Genomic DNA, 23,743 nt, shown 5'->3' on the forward strand with positions numbered 1-23,743 from the left:
CTCTTGTTCAGGCTGTATTTTAAAAACGACCAGAATAGTGGTACAGACTTCTTTAGCTCTGACTAAGAAGCTCACACTTATTTGGGAGCTAAATGTTAATGAAGCATATCTGTTTTCTTGAGCATTTACTCATTGGCACTCATAAACAGATATGCTCTGTAAAGAAAGAAATCATCTAAAAGTGGATATTGTCTTGGTATACAGTCTCATTGATCACCCTCCTGAGTTGTAACAGCTCAGAAAAGTCTAAATAAATCTTAAAGTTTATGAATTCTGGAAGTTACTGTCAATAGCACAGTTCAGACCTAGAAGATATTTTTCACCCAATGGATAAATAAAGAGTCCCCTTAAAAATCTTCCAAAGGAGCACATTCAAGCTGATTCTGTACATCTTTGTTGAAAGCAAGGAGCATCAAGTGAACATCGAATTATAGAACAGTTTGGGTTGGAAGGGACCTTGAAGATCATCTAGCTCCAATCCCCCCTCCACGGGCATGGATGCCACCCACCAGATCAGGTTGCTTCAGGGCTGCACTAACCTGTCCTCAAGCAGCTCCAGGGATGGGACACTCAAAACTCTGGGAAACCAATGCCTCACCATTCTCACTGTGAGGAATTTCTCCCTAATATCTAATACTCCCCTTTTGGGGTTTAAAACCTCTCCACTTGTCCTATCACTATATACCTGTGCAAAAATCCATCTTCCCATTTCTTAACCCTCTTTTTCATACTGGACAGTGCTGTAAGCTCTCCCTACATCCTTTCTTCTCCAGGCTGAACAACCCCATCTGTCTCAGCCTGTCTTCAAAGGAAAGGTTTTCTAGCCCTCTGATCGTCTTCGTGGCCCTCTAATAGTTTTACATCCTACAACATTCTAAGAGTTTTACATCTTTATTATCTTAGAGATTCCAGAGCTGGTGGGATCTCACCAGAGCAAAGGGACAGAATCTCCTCCCTTATCCTCCTGGACGTGTTGCTTTGGTGCAGCCCAGAATAGCGTTGGCTATCTGGGCTGTGAATGCACAATGTGGGCTCAGGACCTCTCAGGTTCTGTCATCCACCAGAACCTCTGGGATTTTATCCACAGGTCTGTTCTTGGTGATTTCCTTATTCTGTACTTCTGAGATGCCCTAATCCAGGTGCAGCACTTTGCACCATGATTCATGGAGTTTCATGGGATTCCCATAGGCCCTCTCCCCTATGGATGGATTCCCCTCCTATTGTGTCAGCTGCATCTGGTTATTTTGAATACCACCATCTAATATTTTCTTGTGTTAATATTTTTTACATAGCTTTGCACAAGAATCTGAGAGTCTTTCGAATAGTTGATGATTCTGTTTAAAATCAACAACTGGATTTAAAGGGTGTAATTGTTCCAAGTACTATGATCATCAATCCTCCTTCAAAGTGCGTAGTTCCTCAGAAGTCTTTGTTTATTTGAGAGAATTTTCCATCCCACTTATATTAGGTTTTCTGCAAAGATCATCTATTCCCAAATGATTATGTCAGCAATGTTAATCCAGGATAATCTAAGTGCAATGATTTCCACTCACATTTGGATATTGAAGAGAGATGTATCCCTCCTGTGGTGGTATCATATCGGCAAGTGGAATAATCCCTTTTTTAATCTGGACAGTGTAGTCATAATCACTTCTTACTAGAGATGTCAAATCAACTTCATTGTATTTATTACTGTATTCAACCTTTGCCTTTGGAATTCCTGATTGTCTGCCTTTTGAGGAAAAACTCCCACTTTGGAAGAAACAGATAGTGCAATTATGCCCCTCCCTCTCCCTTGCAGTCAGGTAAGGATCTTGACAAAAGTACCTGCATGCATTTCTGTGGCCTTGTTCCAATATTCCTCATTTCTGGAAAAGAAGCTGAAAATGTGTTAAGTTCATTAGAATGTCTCCACTAAGTCTGGGCCTCATCTCCAAAGGACCTTTTGAATATAAGTTGACATATTTGGTGTAATTCATATGATTTAAAGTATTTTACCATTAAAGGAGGGGAAGAGCTTCCTTCCACCACAGCTATTCTGTTCCATTTTATATTGCTACACTGAGACCTGGTGTCTTGGCAGTGTCCCAGACATGCAACATTATGAACCCTATCCTTTCCTCAAACTGTTTTAGCTTCTGTTTCTGATATATCCTGCTTTATAGACTGCCATGGATATTACCCACTGAGCTATATGTTGTGCATAGCTACATGTTGAGCATAGCTCATTCATCTACTGCATCAGGACAGTATTACCAGACACAGTCAAGGAAATAAACTTACATTCTATTTTCTGGTCAGCTTTCTGCTTCATTACTCTTCAAGAAGATACTCATTCCCACTAGTAACTAAAACCTGTTACATTCATTGTGAATAACCCTCCTGAAAAAAAACTTTGCTTTTTGGACAGTGTGGTGCAGTTCCTCCAAAAATTTACTGCCAATCCTGCATAAGGTTGAAAGTTTTAGAGTCAAATGTTTTGCTGTACACATCATTAAAAATTACTCTCTTTATGTTTTACAGGTGACTTTTCATATAAAAAGTTATAAAAATAAATAACAACTGTTTGGACTTCAAGCAAGTTTAGTTAATTATGTACTGGTAACAACCTTATCATCACTTGAGCAGATAGTTGCAGTATGTCTACCATTTAATGCAATAGAATAAATTACAAAATAAACCAAGACATGCATTGTTTTGTTTGAGTGGTTCAGATGTTGCACATAGTATTTCAAGGTGCTATCATTTTAGGAAATATGAATAATTTAAAAATTATTCATTAAACTCCCAAACTCTTTAGACTAAGTATGTTTATTTTTGGAAATTTAGGACAAATCCCAGAGTCAAAAAAACTGAGAAACTAAAAAAAAAAAAGGAGTAGACCTGCAGCAAATCCTCTAGAAATTCTGTAGGACTCTGGCAAAGGACCAGTAGGCAAATTGCAGAATATAATGCCTATCACAGTAAAGGAAGCCACCAGCAGGTGGTAATGCTATTATTTCAATGGCAGGTATAGTCCCATGTGATTAAGCAGGTGGTGTAAATCACACATGGTTAGACCCAATTGTGTAGCAGTAAATAAAAAAGAAAGGTAGGTAAACTGACCTATTTGATGTATATCACAATAAGTTAACCTGTATAGTGGTAACCATAGGTGCAAGTAAATTGCATTTTTCTGGCATTTATTTCCAGCTACATGATTATTTACAGCCAGATACTGCAAATATGTTGTTAAGATCACTCTGTCTAGAAAAGCCAGTGACTTGGACTGCTGGAGCTTGTTCTCATTTTTGTGTTGCTGATACTGAATATGCCATAACTTTATGGAGCTTTATTGTTCTATATAGCATTTTATTTTGTAAATACCTTAAGTAATACTTACTAAATTTTGCACAAGAAACACCTTCCCCAAAAGAATGTGAAGAAGTCATTTGTTGACAAAGTATTCATTTTCTCAATTGTTCGCTAATGCAAAAAATCTGTCATAGGAGCTTTCTTCAGGAGAAAAACTATTAAAATACAATATTCATATAATATACTTCCCAGCATAAATCCACACAAATTTTTTCTTTAGTTTTCCCAATTTAATTAAACTGTTTAAGCTGATGGCCTTCTGTCATTTTGCTTGAAAGCTGTTCAGTGACATATATCTGAATCTCGGAAGTGGGATGACAATGCAACACCCTCCTCCCCAGGCTAATTTCAGTGCAAATAGTAGGCAATTTCAGAGCAAACAGCAGGAAAACTGTGTGGATAAAGAATTTTGTCTAGTTTCCAAAATTGCCTAAGCTGATGAGCCTGTTCCAGGATAAAAAATATTGTTCTTCACTCTTTCTAAAGACCTGCAATACTGGATAATTTAACTATACTGAGACAGGGCCTAATTGCATGAAATATTGAGTTGTTGCATATTTTCAGACCAATGACTGCACTGTAAGTCTCATTTGTAAATAAAAATGCCACATTGAAATTTTAGCTCAGTACTTTTTTGTTATTTCAAGTAATGAATATAATCATGCTAGATGAAGACACCTTTTACTTATAACAGTAGTTTCACAAAATGTTGGAATACAGAAACAGGAGTAAGCCATTTGAAGGCAACTAGAATCAGGTTTTTGAGCTATTAGCACTGAGTTTACAGTTAACACAACAAATAGAAAGGGTCATATGAGAATTTTTACATTTTCTGTAATTCAGGCAAAAAATATTATTTCCTGATTAAATGAATCTAGTTGTCAGCTGCTGCACAGCTGTCTGAATATCTCAAAGTTGCTCAGACATTATTGTGGCTTAAATGCTACTTTTGGTGAAAGACCTAGTGAGTAATTTTCCCTTCTATGAGTCATTGAGAAACAAACCAAGAACATGGGGATGAGAAATTAAATATGAGACACAAAGTCCTCTCCCCCTCTACCCCTTCCAGAGTGGATCACTTCCTCAAGAAAATATGAGGACAAAATACAGATCAGAATCTAGGATAGGAGTTTCAGAATTATCAGCACAAAGGAACAAATTAAGATAATAAAATATTTATTGAACTCATATAATTATGAAAGGCAATTTGACAGTGAAGTGAGTCCTGCCATCACTAAGCAACAGAAACAGTTGGGTACCAAACAGCCTTAAATGCAAAGTTTTCCTATGCAAACCATGACAAAGGATAAGTCTGTCTTTTGGATGGGAGAGGATAACAGAAAACACATTTGGTTGGCAGCAAGATCTTAATGAACTGTTGAGTCATTTCAACTTCTTTGCTCCTCCTTGACTATCTGAAGTCTAGCATAGTTCCTGTCACATCTAAAATCTCCACAAAGTCTCCTATAAGTGTTGCTGGAATCCCCAGTAACTCAGCCATAAACTTGCCATAGATTCATTTTAGGCTAACAGGGTTCAATGCCATTGCTTGGGCTGACATACACTTGAAATTGTTGCTCACCTCAGCTCTAAAACTCACATTTGATGAGAATTGCAACCGTGGAGAACCTTTTTGCTGATATACAGGATTTTGTTTGTTGAAACAAAACTACTGTGGATACAAAAATCTTTGACACAAAACCAGGAGGAAGGTGACCTGAAATTAGACCGACTTCATTGCCTTATTAAACATATATATTCTGGCAAGGTTTACCATGCCTTGAATTTTGTGTGCAGTGTAGCTCTGTGTGTGTGCAATGAGGACTAATGCATGTGTCACAGAAAACAATACTCTCAGCACCACTGGAAATGTGAGTAATGAAGTGTGTGTAGTAGTCAGTGATGTGCAGTGTCATAAAGTTTCTAGATTTGGATATTTTCAATTGTATGCAATGGATTCTCCTTATGCAACCCTTCTGTGTCCTTAAAAACTCCTTATGCATTTATCTTCATACCATCAAATATCAACTCATGCTCAAATTCTTCATACAACACAGAGACATCAAAACATTTGAGAATTGCTTAATCAATCAATAGTTAACTATGAAGTTCAGGTTCTGGAAAGATATTTGTTTTCTTGGGAGACCAGTCTCTTTTTCAGAAGCACTAAGGATATTGCAGAATAATCACTGTTGTACCTGGGACCTATCCAAGGAAACACACTCACTTGATGTCTTGGTTTGAAAAGACAGGAGTCTGTGAAGGAAGGCAAAAGCCTCCTGTGAAATGGAAAAGGTAAACCCCCTCCTTCCGAATTATCACAATTTCAGAATTAAAAGGGCTCTCAGGCAAAGATATGGGAATGGGAATAACAGTTCTTTACTAGGAAGAAAAAAACTAAATAACAATGTAATTTAGTACAAGCAAAAAAAAACCACTAGCAGAGTGAGAAAAACCTGACACCCTGAGAAGTCAGGGTGTTGATAGTAGTCCAGCCAGATGGTGGCTGCTCCTCCCGAAGCGGCGATCTGCAGAAGGGTGTAGATCCTTTCTGAAAATGCGGCGAAGGAGCAGCTGGGCCTTGGTTCCTGATTCCTCTGGGAAATCCAGCAAAGAAGGTTGTCTGTGGTCTCAGAAATGCTTGTTTTATGGTGGCAGGGATGCTTGGCTCCTCCCTCTGGGTGGAGCATCTCTCAATGGGATGATGTAACTAATTTTACCAGCCACAGTGAGTAATTCAATAGCCCATCAGCAGGAGATTATCTTCCTGGCAGTGTCATTGTTCTTGAAAGAGATAAGAAAAACTGCCCCACCCCCAACAGGTGGCAAAATAGAATACATGCCTACTTTACAAGCCAGGACACTTGATCACAAGCACATCTTTACCCACAATAAAATCTCAAGCATTGTGATGTACACATAGATGAGAAGAACTGAATATGCAGATAGAAATTTGGTTTGGCATTCACTACTATGTTACCTGTTGCCCCTGAAATATGTTGACAGTGTCTCTGAGTGAATGAATGAATGAATGAATGAATGAATGAATGAATGAATGAATGAATGAATGAATACATGATGGACATACTTAGTGCCATCCAGAAAACTGAATCAGGAAATAAACATAAATCTGTTTTCACAAGCCATCTCAACAAAAAAATCAATATATCTGTAATAAGAACTGATCTCTCCTTCTTTATTATAGTAAATAACTGTCCTTTGTAGTACCAGCCACTTTATTGTAATATCAGGTTATTTTAACTTATTCCTCTGCATTTTGAGCTGGCTACCAAATCCCGTGTCTTCTAAATTCTTAATTTAATCTTAATGTAGTGGACATTTCTGTCATTTGACACGCAATGCTAACCACTACTTTTAGGAAAGATGGATTCTTATATTTTACAATTACATTTTTAAGTTGAAAATATTTTGCTATTACCCAGTCTTATAAAAATGAAATGCATAAATGCTCAGAATATAGAAAGAAGAGAGATGTAGAGAGACTAAGCATACAATAGAACTTATTTCAAAATATGAAGCAAGCTGTATGATGAAAGTACCAGTTGCCTAGAAACTACTTCAACATTTGAGTAAAAGTATACAGAAATAGTAAAAAAAAGTTGTTTTTATCCAAAATTTAAGGTGAGTAAAGCACTGAAGTTTGAAACTGCTAGATATAGTCAAAACTATAGTGCGCTAAGATACTTGTGTATTACTTGTATTGCCAAAAGTCATAAGACATTGGATTTCAACCTGAAACACATAACCCTCTACACCTATATCCAAACCAGTTACCACTTGCAATACATATAAAGCTAATATATAAATAAATCAAATACATAAAAATATATATGACTTACAGACTGACAGGTGCAGAAGGCTAGACCCTTTTGACTTTATTACAGAAAGATGTAAAACTACAACAGGCCACAGACAAGGCAAAAAAAACCAGTATTCCTCTTCTGCAGCAGTCTAAGAGAAATTCCATCAACTGAATTCAAATTTAGGCTCAATTTAGGGTCTTTTGTTTAAAGTTGTAGTGGTCCTCAGAAATTTTCCAGAAATCAAAGGCATGAGAAGTGAAACATACAGCAATGCAGGAAACAAGGTCTGGAATCAACTCTTTCAAAAATTTCTTTTCCGACTCTTGAAATATATTCTGTGTTACTTGTCTCCTGATATGTCAAAACGACCATGTTTACACATCTTCATAATATGATTTCACTAACACAACATATCTGAGTGTTTGTAATTCTCTAGGAAGGTGTTCCTATTAAGCACTCATACCAGGGAACACATTCTGTGTTTTTCCCCAACTCCATGACCAGGAAAGCTAGTGAAAGACTGAGGGCACCATATTGTAATTTTTCCTTTTTTTTTTTTTCCTCCAAATTTCTTCAGGTTTTTTTCTGTTCCTTTAGTCCCCTCTCAGAAGTAGTCTGTCAAACAATTCCAGTTACCTTTACATTTCTTGTTGCTCATTACAGCACATGCTACCCCATCAGAAGGACTCAGTGCTGATCATTTCCCAGGAGGCCAAGTCTCCTACATGTTTCCTGGGCAGAGAAGCAGTGCTTAGGTTTTTAATAGCAGTGGTTTTTTCCTCCATCTAATCATCCTTATTTTTCCCATCTTCATATTTTTTTATCTAAACTGAAGAACATGAAAATATTAAATAGAAGGAAAAATATTAGTAAGCATTTTCCAGCTGCAGATGAGTGCCTAGAAAGAGTATTCTTCTTGGTATATTAGGGCAGATCATACATCTTCTAGGACCCTTTTCACCACTGTTAACTTCACAATGAATCCAGCCCTATGCTGCCAAAATAGACTTTTTATATATACTTATGAATGGTTTCTAGTTGCCTGAAATTGTGCACTGTTCAATACAGTCAAAGATCTTATTTCGTCAGAAATTGTTCCAGAATACCTGGTTCCTAAAGTGGTGTTGCCTCCAGCTTAGTAAACAGAGACAGAGACCTAGAACCAAGTCTTGAACCCTTGCACATCAAGGGGCCCCCTTACAGGTGAAGATCTCTTGTGTTCAATTGCCAAAACCCCTCCATGACCATGACTGCCATCACCTCACTTTTGAATAATTAAGCTGGAATTGTTGTTTCACTTTCCCAGGAGGCAAGAGGAGAGGAAATTCTCATCTTTTAGGAAACAGTTCCTCAGACACAGGGTTAGAGATGTATCAGTGAAGCAGATGCTCCGCATTCATTTTCTACCTGTCAGAGGAGTTCCAGGTGGGACCCAGAGCTCTTGTTGCAAAGCTAGGACTGTCTTTGTGAGCTGCTGCTGTATTACCTTGTATTACTCTGTGCTCCTGTAGAGGTGGTATCTAGGCAGCAGTTTGTCCCTGTAAAGATTGGACAGTGACTGTGTGCTATGGGTGAGCAGAGAGATTGCCCTTTTCACCTTGCTCTTAATGCACCTAGTGAAAAAGATTGACTCAAAGAGGAAATAAGAAAAATTACTTACAGGTGACACCTGTAAACCATACCTAGATGAGAAGAGTTCTTCTCCCTGAAAATGCCTGGGAGAGGGTTATGTCTTTCCTTTTTTGGGGAATGTCTTTGTTTACCACTAGAAACTGCAGAGGGAGAACCATTTATGACTTATTGATGTCGTCTGCACAGTGGCACTCCAAGAAATCTTATTGAATCAAACCCTATGACAGGCTCAGCCATAATCAGGTTGTGATGGGATGTCTGATCAGGCAAGTTATTCACTACTTAGCCCCACTAGCATGTAGGCTCTGGAGGCAAACCTAAGCATTTTTCTCTTACAATAATGAAAATTATTATTTTGTTTTAAAAAACTAATGAAAGGAGTTTATGCAATTAGGGCATCTGGGAAGTATATCCTTAAGATCTCTAAGCATGTATTTTTTCACTTTTTTAAATTATAGCTTTTGGACAACAAGCATATTAAATCACAATTTGGCATTTAAACATCAGGATCTAGGAATTGCAAGTCCTGACAACAGTTATTTAGTGAAAAGCATTTGAGAATCAGAGAATTGTTAGGGTTTGAAGGGATGTCTGGAGATCATCTAGGCCAACTCCCCTGACAAGGCGGGGTCACCTAACACAGTTTGTTATCAGTCAACAAAAGTGTGGCAAAGAGGCCAGCAAAATTTGCTAGGGAACCCATGGAATTGTGATAATAGGTTATCTGATATCACCATCTCCATAGTTAAAAATTACTCCTAAGTAAATTCAGTGACCTGAGTCCAACTGTAGCAATTTATCACAAATGCACCCAACATTGACTTGAGGGCTCACAGGCAGTGGGACAGAGAGGGGAAAATCACATCTAGTGATTGTTAACTTGTTAACTTTTGTTAACATTTTGTTAACTTTCGTTGACTTTTTGTTAACTTTCGTTAACTGTTGGTTAACTTTTCTATTAAAAACTTGCTTGATAACCTAAAAAAAAGAAAAAACATTGCAACAGAAAATATCAAAATATACCTAGCAGGTTTTGAAATGTGAAAACTACATCAAAAAATATCTATTTTGCATTCTTTGTTTTATTTTCTCCTCAGTCAGATATCTTCAGCATTTTTTGTTATTTTAAGTCCACCTAGCTTGTGATTGCTTTTATTCCATAAAAATAGAGTTTACTTTCTATTCCTTATATAAATATTTTGTGATCAAAATTCTGTCATTCTTTTTTGCATAACTGCTTAATAAAAAATCTTTTGATATCAATAATATTTTCACATAATAATGAGATTACCCACTAAGTTCTACTACTCTATCCCTGCTGTTATCCTATGTATAAACCAGATGGGGAGGTTCTGTCTGGGCTCTCCTCCAAGAGGTTATCTGTTCTCTTTCTTCTTGGCCAAGCATATCACCTTCAATTTATAACCACTACCTGCTAACCCAAGGGCATCAAGACTCTCCCTAAATTGTCTCCTTATTGAATTTCTGCCAATCCACTGACAAGGTTGGGATCTGTGTCTCTTAGTATGTTATACTTGAGCAATCTTTGTGCCACAGTACAGCCACAGGATAGGCACCTGCTTTAACATACACATAATGTTTAGAACTGATGAAGATAGGAACAATTTACACTTGTGTGATTTGTTTTTTTTTTTTTTTTTTGGAAAGTGGAACACACTACATTTAAAAAGAAAAAAAAAACCAAAAACACAAGAATACCAAATTTTATCAGAAATTAAAAACAAACTGAAAACAAAACAAGACACCAACATTGGCAGGGTCAGTTCAATGTTGATTTTTGACAGACTAATTAGGACATTCAGTTAGAGGTGGTTCAAGGCTAAGGTTTGATTTTAACTACCAAAACCTCAGCACACTTGGAGTTTTGGTAACAAACACGCCAAGAGACTCATGTCAAAGTTTGGATGACTTAGCTTTTGTATGACTTAGTTTGCATGACTTAAGCAAAAGAATGAGAATCACAGCATGACAGAGTATTTTAATATTAAGCAAAACAAATTTTATCAAAACTTATTGATGTCCCTTTTTAATGGAGATCTCAATGTGTTTTATCCGACAAGAAGCTGTTTTAACTGAGGAAGAAAGAGCTAGGTCCGTTGACAAATTAATATGTATGACTGAAAGGAGCTTTTTCTGACTTTGATAAATGGGGTCTGAAACCTAGGCATTATGGTAAAGTGAAAGATGATCTGGCTGGTTTGACCAGACCAGGTGCACTGGTGTTTTTGCAGATAAGGCAATTTGCTGATCTCCATCCCTTTAGAAGCTGGTGTCCTTGGCTGCTCAGTCTCAGGGGTCTGTGAAAGGAGGGTGGGAAGAGAAGGAAGGAGAGGAAGGTGGAAGATGGAGGCATTTCATGCGTCTCCAGCAGGGTTCCCTCTCATGTGCAGGCTGCCTGCTTACACACCCTCACCAGCAGGAGACATCAGATGGCAAAATAATGTTGATAACTGCAGCAGCAGCTGCTGTTGGCGTGCCTAAGTGACCGGGAATCCACTGGTGAAAGGAAGCAGGGGCACAGCCTCTGCCTCTTCTTTCCACCACCTCTGGTCACAAAACCACAGAATCAGCTAGGTTGAAAAAGGGGCCACCTAATGATCTGATGTGAACTCTGCTGTCTTTTTTACAGGTGTCTGGAAGACAGAGAGAAAGGAATTACCTGTAATCTCCTTTCTTTATGCACTAGATTTAAATTCAGAAAAGTAGTATATCAGATTTGCAGTCTTACCTACCTTTTTTCCCAAACAGCAGTTTTACAGCTCTAGGTCCATAACACCAAACTATTGCTAGGTTTAGTTTAATTTCTGCCTCTTTCTTGCATTTTTGGCATTAGCATTTTGGTTACACTCACTGCAGTATTTTATTTCATTCTATTTTAAGAAATTAAATTGGTTATTTAATTTATAATTAAAATTTATAAAATAAATTTATAAAATTTATAATTAGAAAAGAGATAAAGTTAAGGACTACTATTGGCAAAACAAATGGGAAATGTTAGCAGTTGCCATTAATCCTATACGCCATGAGAAAACATGCGGCAGATAAAAAAAGAGCCTTGTGAAAATGAGTTTTACTAAGAAATCTCTGGGTTTGGAGAATAAATCTGCTGAATATTACCAACCACCAACTCTGCAACTGTATCATCTTTGTCTGTTTGTGCCTTGGCCTTCATATCGGCTTTTTTTTCCCCTGCTTACTCTCCCAAAATTAAATCCTTTAACTGTCATCAAACATCCACCATGGAACAGAGATCAGAAATCTGGCATGGAATTCCAAACAGTTTCAGTAATTTGGCAAACAACTTATTTTGTAATCATTCCTAAAGCATTGTCTCATAACAGACAACAGCTGAGCTTGCTGCATTTTTAAACTGTTATGCATGATATCTTAGTTTAGGTGCCTGCTAACATGAGATCTGAAAACCTAAGAGTTCCACAGGTCAATGTGCCTGTTTTCTGCATTCAGCTCCACAGCACTGGGTGGAGCTGAATGCAGAAGTTATAAAAGCTCAGTTTTGAAGACTAACCAATGTAAATAAGAGTCTACAAAATCTTTTCACTTAAGATTTGTCTTATTTCAGTAACTGTTAAAGTTTATTTTGTGTCCTGAAATTAACCACAACAACCTAGTCATTGAATAAACACATTGGTTTGACAGTTCTCTGACATATGTGTTTTGATAACCAGCAAAGTGTAATGTGCAATAAATTCTGAGGATAAAAGTTTATGCAGAAATTCTTCTGCTTTATGCTGCACTTGTTCACTATGAATCTGCATAATTCTATATCCTAAATCCATCCTACTACTCTGTAGTTACAAACTGACTTAAGAGCTGTTATCTGATAAAAGTTTGTGCCCCACCAAGTGAATATGCAAGAAGCACCCATGATGAACAACCAAAATAAACCATGTGGTGAAACAAACTCCAAATAAAGGGTAAAAATAGATCACACCTGCAAGGACTGGATAGCCAGGGAGACACTGAAATATGCCTCAAAAGAAAGTAAAATAAGATATTTCTTAGCTGTGCCATTTTTGGCTATGCAGACTCAAAGCATGACAGAAGAATCTTTTTTCAGATCTGTGCTATTTACCACAGAGAACCAGGAGCAAAACTATGAAAAGAACTCATGTGAAAAGGTCTGTTTTGTACATAAGTTCTCTTGCAATTATAAAAGCTGTGAATGGTCCACATGTTTGAAATGCATGCATCATCTGAAAACCCTGAAGAAAAAGCATACCCTAAACTACTTTCACTGTGACTAAATCATTTTAATAATTAGTGTTCAGTGGTACTATTTTGCTGCCAACAATTTACCAGACTGAGATATTATTCCATAATTTTTTACTTCACACCCTCATTATAACTGAAAACTAGAAAGCAGGAGGAAAAATTATAAAGTACACGGTTTCTTTGAAACTGTGTATGAATTCTTTTGCCAGTCAGGCTACCACCTACACTTGCTATTTTTTGATCATTGTCAGTATAAATCTACAAGTGAAATTTGAAAAAGTGCCATGAGACACACTCAATTTATCCCATACCGCTGTTTGTCAGAGCAATATCAAGTAACAAGACCTATTGTTTTTATATGTTTACTGAATATTGTGTAAGCTGTACTGTTCCTATATTAGCATATCTCAACTTCTGAGCAATATTACTGTAAAAAACCAAAATTTTGAAGCACTAGGTTTGTATTTGTTTAGCTGTGGTGTGGGACAAGGGAGAGTTAAGCTATGTCTTAAAATGCTGGAAGAAATTTTATTACTTTTATTATTTTATTGATGTAGCCATAGACACAATACAGCAGAAGAGAATGCAATTCTTTTGAATAAATATTTTCTCGGGATAAACAGGTGTATCACATGAAGCTTCACAGGGATAATATGCCCCAGTGAGATGATAAATTCAGAATGTTGTTGAAAATTCCAAACAATCTTTGCAAAATATTCCCGTGAGCTTTTAACACTCTTATAATGGATATAAAGCAAATTTTACAATAAAAAATTCTTTTATTTTTGTTCTAATATTTGAAGGCCAGACTGCTCTGTCTCATTCCTGCACAGGGAGCTATTTTCCTTCAGTTCTGCCACATCTCACAGGGATTGTTCTGGTTATTGTCTCATCTGAAATGATGTTGTTAATGGGCTTCCACGCTGGCCTCTACTTTCACAAATGGACACATTTATTTTTCATACAAGTACAGGAGTGATACATCCTCTAGTGTAACAAGTATCAGTAGTGCTAACCTGCTGCTCTTCTCCCTGAGTAGTTCTCCTGGTCCTCTTTATCCCTCTCCCTCCACTCTCCACTGACTCTTGCGTTCTCTTAAAGCCATACAACATCCTGATCCTCAGACTTGCAAAGCAATCACATACCACCGTACGCTGATAATAAGCAAATCCTCCCAGAGCTACAGAAAATAAAAGAGAAGGGTCTCCAAGTCTCCAAGGCATAGACTATCACTTGCCAGCACTGGGAAGAGTCTCAAATGACAGGAACTCGAAACTGAAATGGAAAATATTTTCCATTTGGTACCATGGCAACTGAACAAAACCCAGTAATTGCCTGCTCCTCTCCTCACCACCCAGATTCAATGCAACTGGGCTGACTTGCTTTTAAGGATTGGAGCTTTATCTATCTCTTGGTGCCTGAAAAATGCAACAGAAATAGGAAAAGTTAAAAAAAAAAAAAAAAGAAAATAAAAGAAGATACCTTCAGAAAACTCTGCAGTCCACAAAAAAAGAGACAAGGGAAAGGACAGGACTTCACTGCAAGTTAAAGAGAGTAAAGAACTAGGAAATGCAAAGGTTACAGACAGCCAGACTTCTTTACTTGAAAACATGCTGGAGCACAGTTGTTCTTATCTCTAATGAGCTCGAGCATAAAAAACTACTTTACAGTTTGCAGTCAGGCAATAGGCAAGTCTGAGGGACTGAATTTATACACAGTTTTAAATTGATAGTCAAAAAAGTTGCACACTGCACTGTTAAAAAGAGTTGAGTAGTCACGATTTTTTGGTGATTGGCCTTACAACACTACTTCAGTGTATTGAGCTCTGTTTCTGCACTTTTCTTGTTTCAAATTCAAATATCTCCATTTGGCAGAATTTGATAAAATTTCCACTCCTATTTAAAAATTAAAACAAATTTAAAAAAATATTATTTAATTATGTAAAACACAATTAAAGAAAAGTATAACTTTATGAAAACCATGTTTCTTAAATGAGGAAGGAGACTTTCTGAAAATACTGCAATTTCATAAATATTTCATAAGGGGCAGTATGACTTCATGAGTTTTCTCAATTTCGTCTGAAATATTGCAGGAGAATTATATGAGCACTTATGAATTATTAAATTCCATTTATATTTCAGGTAATTTTACAAAATATTTTAGTACTTCTGAATGCCTGTAAGTGACACTAAATCCAATCTTTATTAAATTAACTTGGTTTTAGTTCTAGCATAGAAGGTTTTAATATTGAAACCAAAATAAAGATTTAACCTGGTCACTATCAGCAGAACACATTTTTTGCATGTTTTGTTTTATTAGCTCTTTCATACAATCAAAAAATGCTAGTACATTTATCATCTCAGACAGATTACTTTAGATAATGGTGCAAACACCATGCAACTGTAAAATAAAGGAGTCCCTAACCTTTTTACTGGTTATTTTTAATGCAAAGGGCTATGGAAAACTACTTCCTTCTTTTATTTTCTATACTTAGGAATATTTTAGCAATGATGTATAACTTCTCAACACCCCACTCTTTGTGATATGTCCATGCCTTATCTTTTGGCAACCTGTTAAAAAATGCTGCTTTTAACACATTTAGACTGCATCAATTTAAGGAACAGCATTCTTCTGATTACTTGCTAACATGCTGGAAATTTGTATCCTGATGACCTTTAAACAATTTGTAGCAAAACTGTTTAATATAATTGTTAAGACTTGGTACTAGATATTCCTCAAACTTCTCTCTCCATTTGATTAGGTACATTAACTGACTTTTTCCACCTTCTAGTCTAAGCTGTTTCTTTCTGTTCTGGTTTTGCCTTTGTTTATTTTTTATTTTTTTTTTTTGCAGACAGGACAAATGATTTCATCCCAGACACAGAGCTAAGCACTCTCAGAACAACCAAATCATTTAGTGGTGCTTGGTTTCATGTGTTTGTCAGCTGAAAATGGCATTTAGCACAGGCTTTATCGCAGCTATGGTAATTACTGTACTGAAATGAGCTCTCATACATAGAACAGACTGTTTTCAACAGATGCAGCCAAGAAACTCTGACTTCTCTGAAATAGTTTATCTCGCTTTCACAGTGTAACAATATTCAAACACAAATGCACATACCCCCTTACATATATAGAGACTTATAGAAAAAGCAGGACAGTGCTAGTTTTTTCTGTTAATTCAATTACTCCATGCAAATATAGAATAGACTCTCTCAGTTGTACATAGTTCCCACATTATATGCTGGCTGTGCATCTTAATACACATGAAGGTTATTGTTATTGTAATGTATCTCGGTGGTATACCAAATGTTAGTTTAATGATGTAATTAATATGCTTGGATTTACCATCTGATGTTCTTAGGCGCCACTTGCTAGCATGTGATGCTAGCAATTTCAAACATACTTGGAAACAGTAGTTTTTTGTTAAGGGAGTTGGCAGAAAAAGATAAAGAATTAATAACACAAGTCACATTCTCTAACAACATTTAAAAAAAATTTGTGTAGATGTCAGCTCAGAGTGGTGTTGCCTCTGAAGCTTGTAGAATATGCATTATTTATACATATATATATATATATCTCAGCTTTTTTGTTATTAATATTGAGTATAATAGTGTTTAGCAGAAACAATTCTTCTACAGTCTGAACACTGTAATCAGTTGAGATCATTTGATGATGGACTGTTTTCAGTACTAAAAAGTTAACACCAGTTTGATGGACAAATGTTGTAAAAGAGAAAAAATGAAGGGGTTGTTTTGTTTTGGTTTTGAGGAGCATTTCTTTCTTCTAGAAAAGATAATGATAAACAGTTGGATGGTACTTAAAATCTACATTCAGGTACAAAGAGACTCTTACAATCCGTAAGAGTCCGAAGCAGATTCTGAATTAGTCTTTATCAACATAACTGTCACTCATTACTTGCTAATCATAAATGACTTCTTTTTATGAGAAAAGTAATTACAAGCCTAATAAAGAAATTGGAAGAAGCTACTGTATATTAATGATGGGAAGGATTTAGGAACATCCAAGACTACAGAGAGAATAAAAAGTTTAAAAGATTTATTAGATCCTTTACGGTCTATCAGCATTCCGCGTCTCCATTCTTTACTTATCTCCACTGTGTTCTTCATTTCACAGAGCAGATTGTTTATGCTATAACTTCCAGTATTCTTTCAAGTCATGCTAGGGACCTCCTGAGATTATCTTTCCATTTTCCATGCAAAAACCACATATTTGCCAAGGAAATAAAAAGACACAGAAATGCTACTACTGTATTTTGAAATATACATCTCATAAGAAACCAGAAAAATCAATCAAGGTATTAAAAATATAAATAAGGGTGTTCCTTTGAAAAAAATAAACATAAAGAATATAGAAAAATTTACACTGGAATATACTTGACATAAATTGTTACGACTTATCTGTCAAATGTTTAAGTAGACCTTGCACAAAATAAAGCATTCACTTAAAAATATTGTAATTGGAATGCACAACACTGAGGATTTTAATTGTCAAGTATTGAATCCATATGGAAGTCACATTTTTTTATTCTTTGAAAAAAGTACTTATGGAGAAATCAGTTCTTATTTCAAAATTCTGTATTGAGCTACATGTAATCACCAATGTGTAACAGAGCATGCACAGTACAAGAAGTATACTATACATTTCTGGATGCCAAATATATAATACTGATATTTTTCTCCACCTTCTGTATTCTCCATCAGCATGGACTGCGGGACCATACCCACTGGTCTGGCAGCTGAGTTTCTTTAAACAAGTAATACTGAAATAAGATATGTGAATATTTCTAGAAATATTCACATATCTTATCTCAAATGCTAGAAATACAGAATACATTTAGAATATAATGTATCATTTAACCTCTGCCACTACTGGTTTGATTTGCAACCACTCTGTTTTAAACTAGAGAGATACATTAGAAAGCATCATACCCCAGGAAGGAGGCAGAACTGGCTTTTTGAACTCTTCCCTCTGGTGAACGTTTTGCCTGTGGATTGGTGCCAGTTGACGCTTCAGACTCCTGAGTAACTTGATACTGAGCCTGAGGAACAAGGGACTCTTTAGGTAAAGCATATCTCTAGTGCTGAAGAAACAGATTTCAAGTATTTGATTTCAATAGGAAACCTCTCCATGCGACATTTTAGTACTCTTGTTGTCTTTTGCCCTCCCCATATTCAACTTCATTAGTTTTTTGGGTTTTTTTAAGTTCTAACTCATATGAAAAGCCAAACACTTGGAACTCTTAATAAATTCAATCCAAATAGCAAGAGATTAAAGCCTCTCATCCAACTCAGCATTTAAGCCAAGACAAAGACTAGTGGTGGGAAAGCAGATATATTTCAATTACATAGCTCATCCAGCAAGTTCCCCACATACTGTGGTTCTTTACTTGTACACTGACTTGAAAAGACCAGCACAATGGAATGAAGTACCAGAGTTTGACCTGCAAACTCATGGCAATCAAGGTTTTTAAAGACTTATTTATGTAATATTCAAACACAAGCAAGTTTCTATAACCTTAGTCTGACATAGTCCTGCAAAAACAGCTGTGTGAATTCTTAGTTACACGATTGCCTTAAAAGGAAAAATCATTTTAGAAGGCTTTTCTCAGGTCAAGAAACATTGACATTTCTCCAGTCACACAGAAACAGAGTCTGCATATTAAAGAAAAAAAAACTACTCAAAATAGAGGTAGAGGGCAAAAGTGTTTTCTTATGAGAAATCAAACATCTTTGTATTTATAAAACATAGCTCTTGAGTTGCTTGACTCTTGTTAAAGGAAAGCAGGTCAACTAAAAAAATGACAGCAAGATTTCAAGCACATACACAGTCAAATTATAGACCTTCTTCAACTGTATGAAAATACTCCACACTTCAAAAGTTTTTAACTAATACATTCATCTATTGAATATAAAGTATCCCTTCTATCTCAGCCTATTTATTTACTCTTTATACAAGTGTTTAATAGCAGTAGATGAATGTAATAATGGTACTCCAGATATTTTTCCTATATGGTTTTAGAAATAACAATACTGTGATGGCATTAAGATTTAATATGACAAATTTCCAGTATTTTAAATTTTTTTAAAGGCAGTTCTATAACAGTTATAATTCACTAGCGAAGAGAGAAGACCATGTATTTCTAATATTAAAGAATACCTGGTACAGCATTATTTCCTTCCGGGTACCATATTTTTGATGCAGAACAAGAAACCTACAAAATAAAACCCAAATGCACATTATCACATATAAAGTATCTATTTATGAAAGAGGCACCAAGAATAAACTAATAATTGGTAGAAAGGCATGGCAATGAGATTCTATTACAGACCAGGCAAAAAAAAAAATAGGTTATTGGTGATTATAAATTTAGGGTTTAATGGTTATTTTAAGGGAGTTTTCCATCTGAAGTTCTCTATTGTTCCTTAACAGTCACTCCTTATAGAACTTAAGGGTTCATGATGACTTAATCTTCTTTGCAGAGAGACAGAGCAGCTGCTGAAACAGTCTAGTTAAGAACTACACATTTTTCTTTGCTGCCTCCTTTGCCTCAGGAGGAAAATAGTCCGCTTTTGTCAATGTAAATGTAGGCTAGTAGTTGATTATTCTTCTTTATCGCTCCTTCCTTTCATGCCAACTCAGCAGTACCATGAGGTGTGTAGTAGGCAAGAAAGAGAGAGTTATTTTATTCAGAACATTTTATCCTGTATTACAATATGTAAAGCTAGCATTAAGTGGTAAATTCATTTGGGGACCAATCTTCCCTCTCCCACATGGAAATCAATGCCTGTTTTTCTACTTGCTTCACTAAGAACCAGATTGGATGCTTCATGCTTTGGGAAAGGAAATTTGAATATATTCTCATAATAAAACACAAATTCCTGAGACCACAATATTCTCAAAGATATGCAAAGGGCTACCAAGACTCTCAATGTACTCTAAACCCAGATTTGAGTTTTAATTTATTTATACATGCGCAATGAGGAATGCAGATTTGTGAACATACTTTTTGTTTCTATTTCCTACTTTGTAGTTTTTCTCAAGGTCTTGATTGTTTCTTTAAATTAGAGTACTCTTGTAAAAAAAATTGAATAAGAATTCAGTAGTACAAAAGTTTCTGTATGTTTTGAAACTGGTTCAATGCTTATTTTATAGGTGAAAGAAAAAACCCTGATATTCTTCCTGGCAATATATTTTATGAGGGAGCCACTGAATAGACAAAAAATCTAATGCCAAAGTTTTTGAGACTGGTAAAAGAAGCTAAGTGATTTAGTTAACTATATAGGAAATATAATACTGACATATAACACTAGTGGTAAATTTTTGCAGTTGCACATGATAAGCCAGGAAAGAAACTGAGGACAGATAAACTTCACAGTAACACACAGGCTTTGTCCTGAATTAATTTTCTTTAAACTTTGCTGTGACAGAGGAATTTTTTCCTTTTTCCTCTGTAAATGGGGGAAATCAGGAAAAAAAAAAAAAAAAAAGAAACATGTATGACAATCTATTGGTGGCAGCCATTAGGAGAATTACCTTGTCCATTGAATACCATTTAGCTTGAAATCAGATCTACCACTATTAATTTCTACCTTTTTAATGTGCACTTTAGCTAGCACATGACCCACACTGTGTAACAGCAGTTACACCCCAGGGACTAGAGATTAACAGCATGTGCTACGAGTGGTTTATTTTACAATTGCCGTGAAATAAAAGCTGATGGAAATGAGCTGGTGAATTACTCCGCCAGCAGAATCAACAATATTTTTCTCATCATGGAAAAGCTCACATCTTCTGTCTTCATTTTCTCCCCCTGATATTGATTTCATGGAGGAATACAATAGTTTGGGGAAATATGAGGAGGCGAAAAACAGAAAAGTGTGGTGTTACACTCAATTCTGCCATTTTCATTGTATGCTGCAGTTCATCTGAATAAATTTTACCAGCTAAGTCTCTGTGTCATAGTTAATTAAAACACAATCTGGGCATAAAAAGCAACAGACAAATGAAATGAAAACTATTTTTCTATAAACTCCAGTCAGTTAGCTTTTCCTTCTCATTAAAGGAACATTCATTCAGCTGCTACACACATATATTTTTGTAGAGCTAGGGAAGAAAAATAATCTCACAGAAGGGTATAAAAGAGGCTTGCTGTTTTGCAGCCCAAAAGGAATTAAAAGGACTGCACCAAAAAGTTCTCTCCACAGCTTTACTGTTAAGCAGTAAATTAATTTCAATTTAGAAAAGAAAGCTAATATAAAACAGTCTATATTGTGAAGGAGCCTTGGTTACCAGACACACAAGGAGGTTTCCCCTGTCCCAGCATGCTTCACTCTACAAGGAGCTAATATCACTAATACAATAAATCCCATCAGGTACTACTTTTCTAGTGATAAAACGTACTGAATTCATCCTTTAAAGCCGCGTCTTCTTAAAAGGAGTAATAGAAGAGTAATGGAGAAAAGTAGTATCAAAGCTAGAATCTAAAGGAGTAAACATACTAGTCAATCATAAATAAACTTTGTTTAGAATTGATTGGATGTTTTACCCCTTTGCTGAGATTTCTTTTTTTCTTTTTTCACTCTTGTCTGCATTTAACTTCAAGCAAATCATTACTTACCTTTGGTATTGCTCCAGGTTTTAAAGAAATTTTGAATTTTTTATTCATTGCCTCTCTCTTAGTCTGTAACACACAGCAGTTATCGCTAAGAGATACAGCTGACTGCCTGGCCTGATATTTTAGCACCTCAGCCGTGATGCGTGCCTTACTCAACTCTATCAGATAATGATATGTGGAATGATTTACATGTGCAGAATTGAGAATTCACTGTGAAATTATTTATAATTGCAACACAGTTGAAAAAGAAAGATGATTTAATAGGTACTATAAAGATTCTTGACAAGGCACAAAGACATGACTCCACATGCTTATTTGTGTTTGGAAATTGGTTTTTATCTGTAATTTTGAATGTAACAAGTATACTCAATCTTAATTCTTGCTTCATCACAGAGGACCTGAAATTTTGTTGATACCTTTAGTTGTAGAATAGAGCCAATATACAAAAAGAACCTGAAACAAACTAATAGAAAAAGAGATGGGGACTTACTAATTTTTTAGAGGCCATTTTCCACTGATTTCTAAAAGCATTTTAAGAAACACAGCTACACCTTTTCTATCACTATTTCTGACCATTAAAATAAATTTCTCAATACCATAATTCAAAACAATCAATCCTTTTTTGCCCAAAAGCAGTGTTTCCCTGGCAGCTAACCCACAACATGTATTTAATATCACCCTGTGGAACTTAGCTTTGCATTCATGAGACTGCTACATTTTCTAAAATAATCATTTCACTGTCAATCTGCTCACAAAATACAGAGCTGCTCAGAGAATGAAAATCAAATTATAATTTATTCCAGTGATCATATGAATTCACTACAGTGTGGACAAGAGCTTACCAGAGTCTGGCACCAAGCATGACTGACTGTTAATAAATCTTCATAAGGAATTGAAAAAAAATTTAAAAAACTAAACCAAAATGGAATTAACACCTCAAGGTGAACATATCGGCTATTTTTTATTAGTTTTACACAGATGATCATTCTGTCCCCAGATGTCTATGCTTCATGTGTCATTTACTGGTGAATAAGCATTTAGTTATATTTGAGGTGGTTTTTTGTCTGTTACTTCAGAATACCTCTATGCTTGAATACAAGAAAATCTCTCTATAGGTCCTTATGAAATCTTAAACCAGGATAATGCAGGTTTTTCCTTTCACCCCATGAATTTGCACAGTGGGATCTCAAAAGCTTTGATTTAGCTTGGCATACAAGTTAGCTGGTACAGACGAAAATTCAGATTTTGGTACGACTGATTCCAATTTTCTGTAAAGAAGACAGGTGTATTTGATAAACAAAGACAACAACAGATCAAGGCCTCAAAGATGACACTAAAGTGATGGGTGAGCATGCATTTGCGGGACTACTGTGACCTTTTATATAATAGAGACACAGAAAAGATTGAACCACAGACCATTAATAACCAAAAATATGCTATTTCTTTTCTGAAGAAATCAGGGTTTAAATTGAAGGGGATAGGGGCAGTAAAATAATAAGGAAAGTAAACAATAAAAAGAGTGTAGCATCAGAGTACACCACCCTGTCATTTTGCAGTTTGCCTGTTTCTCACTATGTTCTGTTTGTCTGTATCTGAATGTTGTTACTTAATTTCAGCAATGCTGTAGGGACATGAATAAACATAAATAGGGTCATCCTAATTTTATTCTCTACCAGCGCTGATGAGGTAAATCCAAACATACTCATGGTGCATTTCCAAAAAACTGCAGCTTTGCTACAAATAGACATATATTTCTACTAAAGGCAGCTCATAGCGACTTTTCTAAGTGACTGAGTGAGGCAGCAGTCCATCTGGAGAAATCCTGAAAACTCGGGCAAACTGCATGTCACAGCAGAAGAAACAAAACATTTAAGATGTTTGATGCTAATGCCTTTCCTGGCCTTAAAAAGTTGAGAGCCAGACACAGTTAAGGGACAAGGGGTTTTTAGCTTGGTATTTTAATAAGGATCCTTATGGTGCACCATTTCACCAAGGTGGGATGTGCCTCAATGCACACACACACAATAGATCATGTATAGAC

The sequence above is a fragment of the Passer domesticus genome, chromosome Z, assembly GCF_036417665.1.
Source record: "Passer domesticus isolate bPasDom1 chromosome Z, bPasDom1.hap1, whole genome shotgun sequence".
NCBI lineage: Eukaryota > Metazoa > Chordata > Aves > Passeriformes > Passeridae > Passer > Passer domesticus.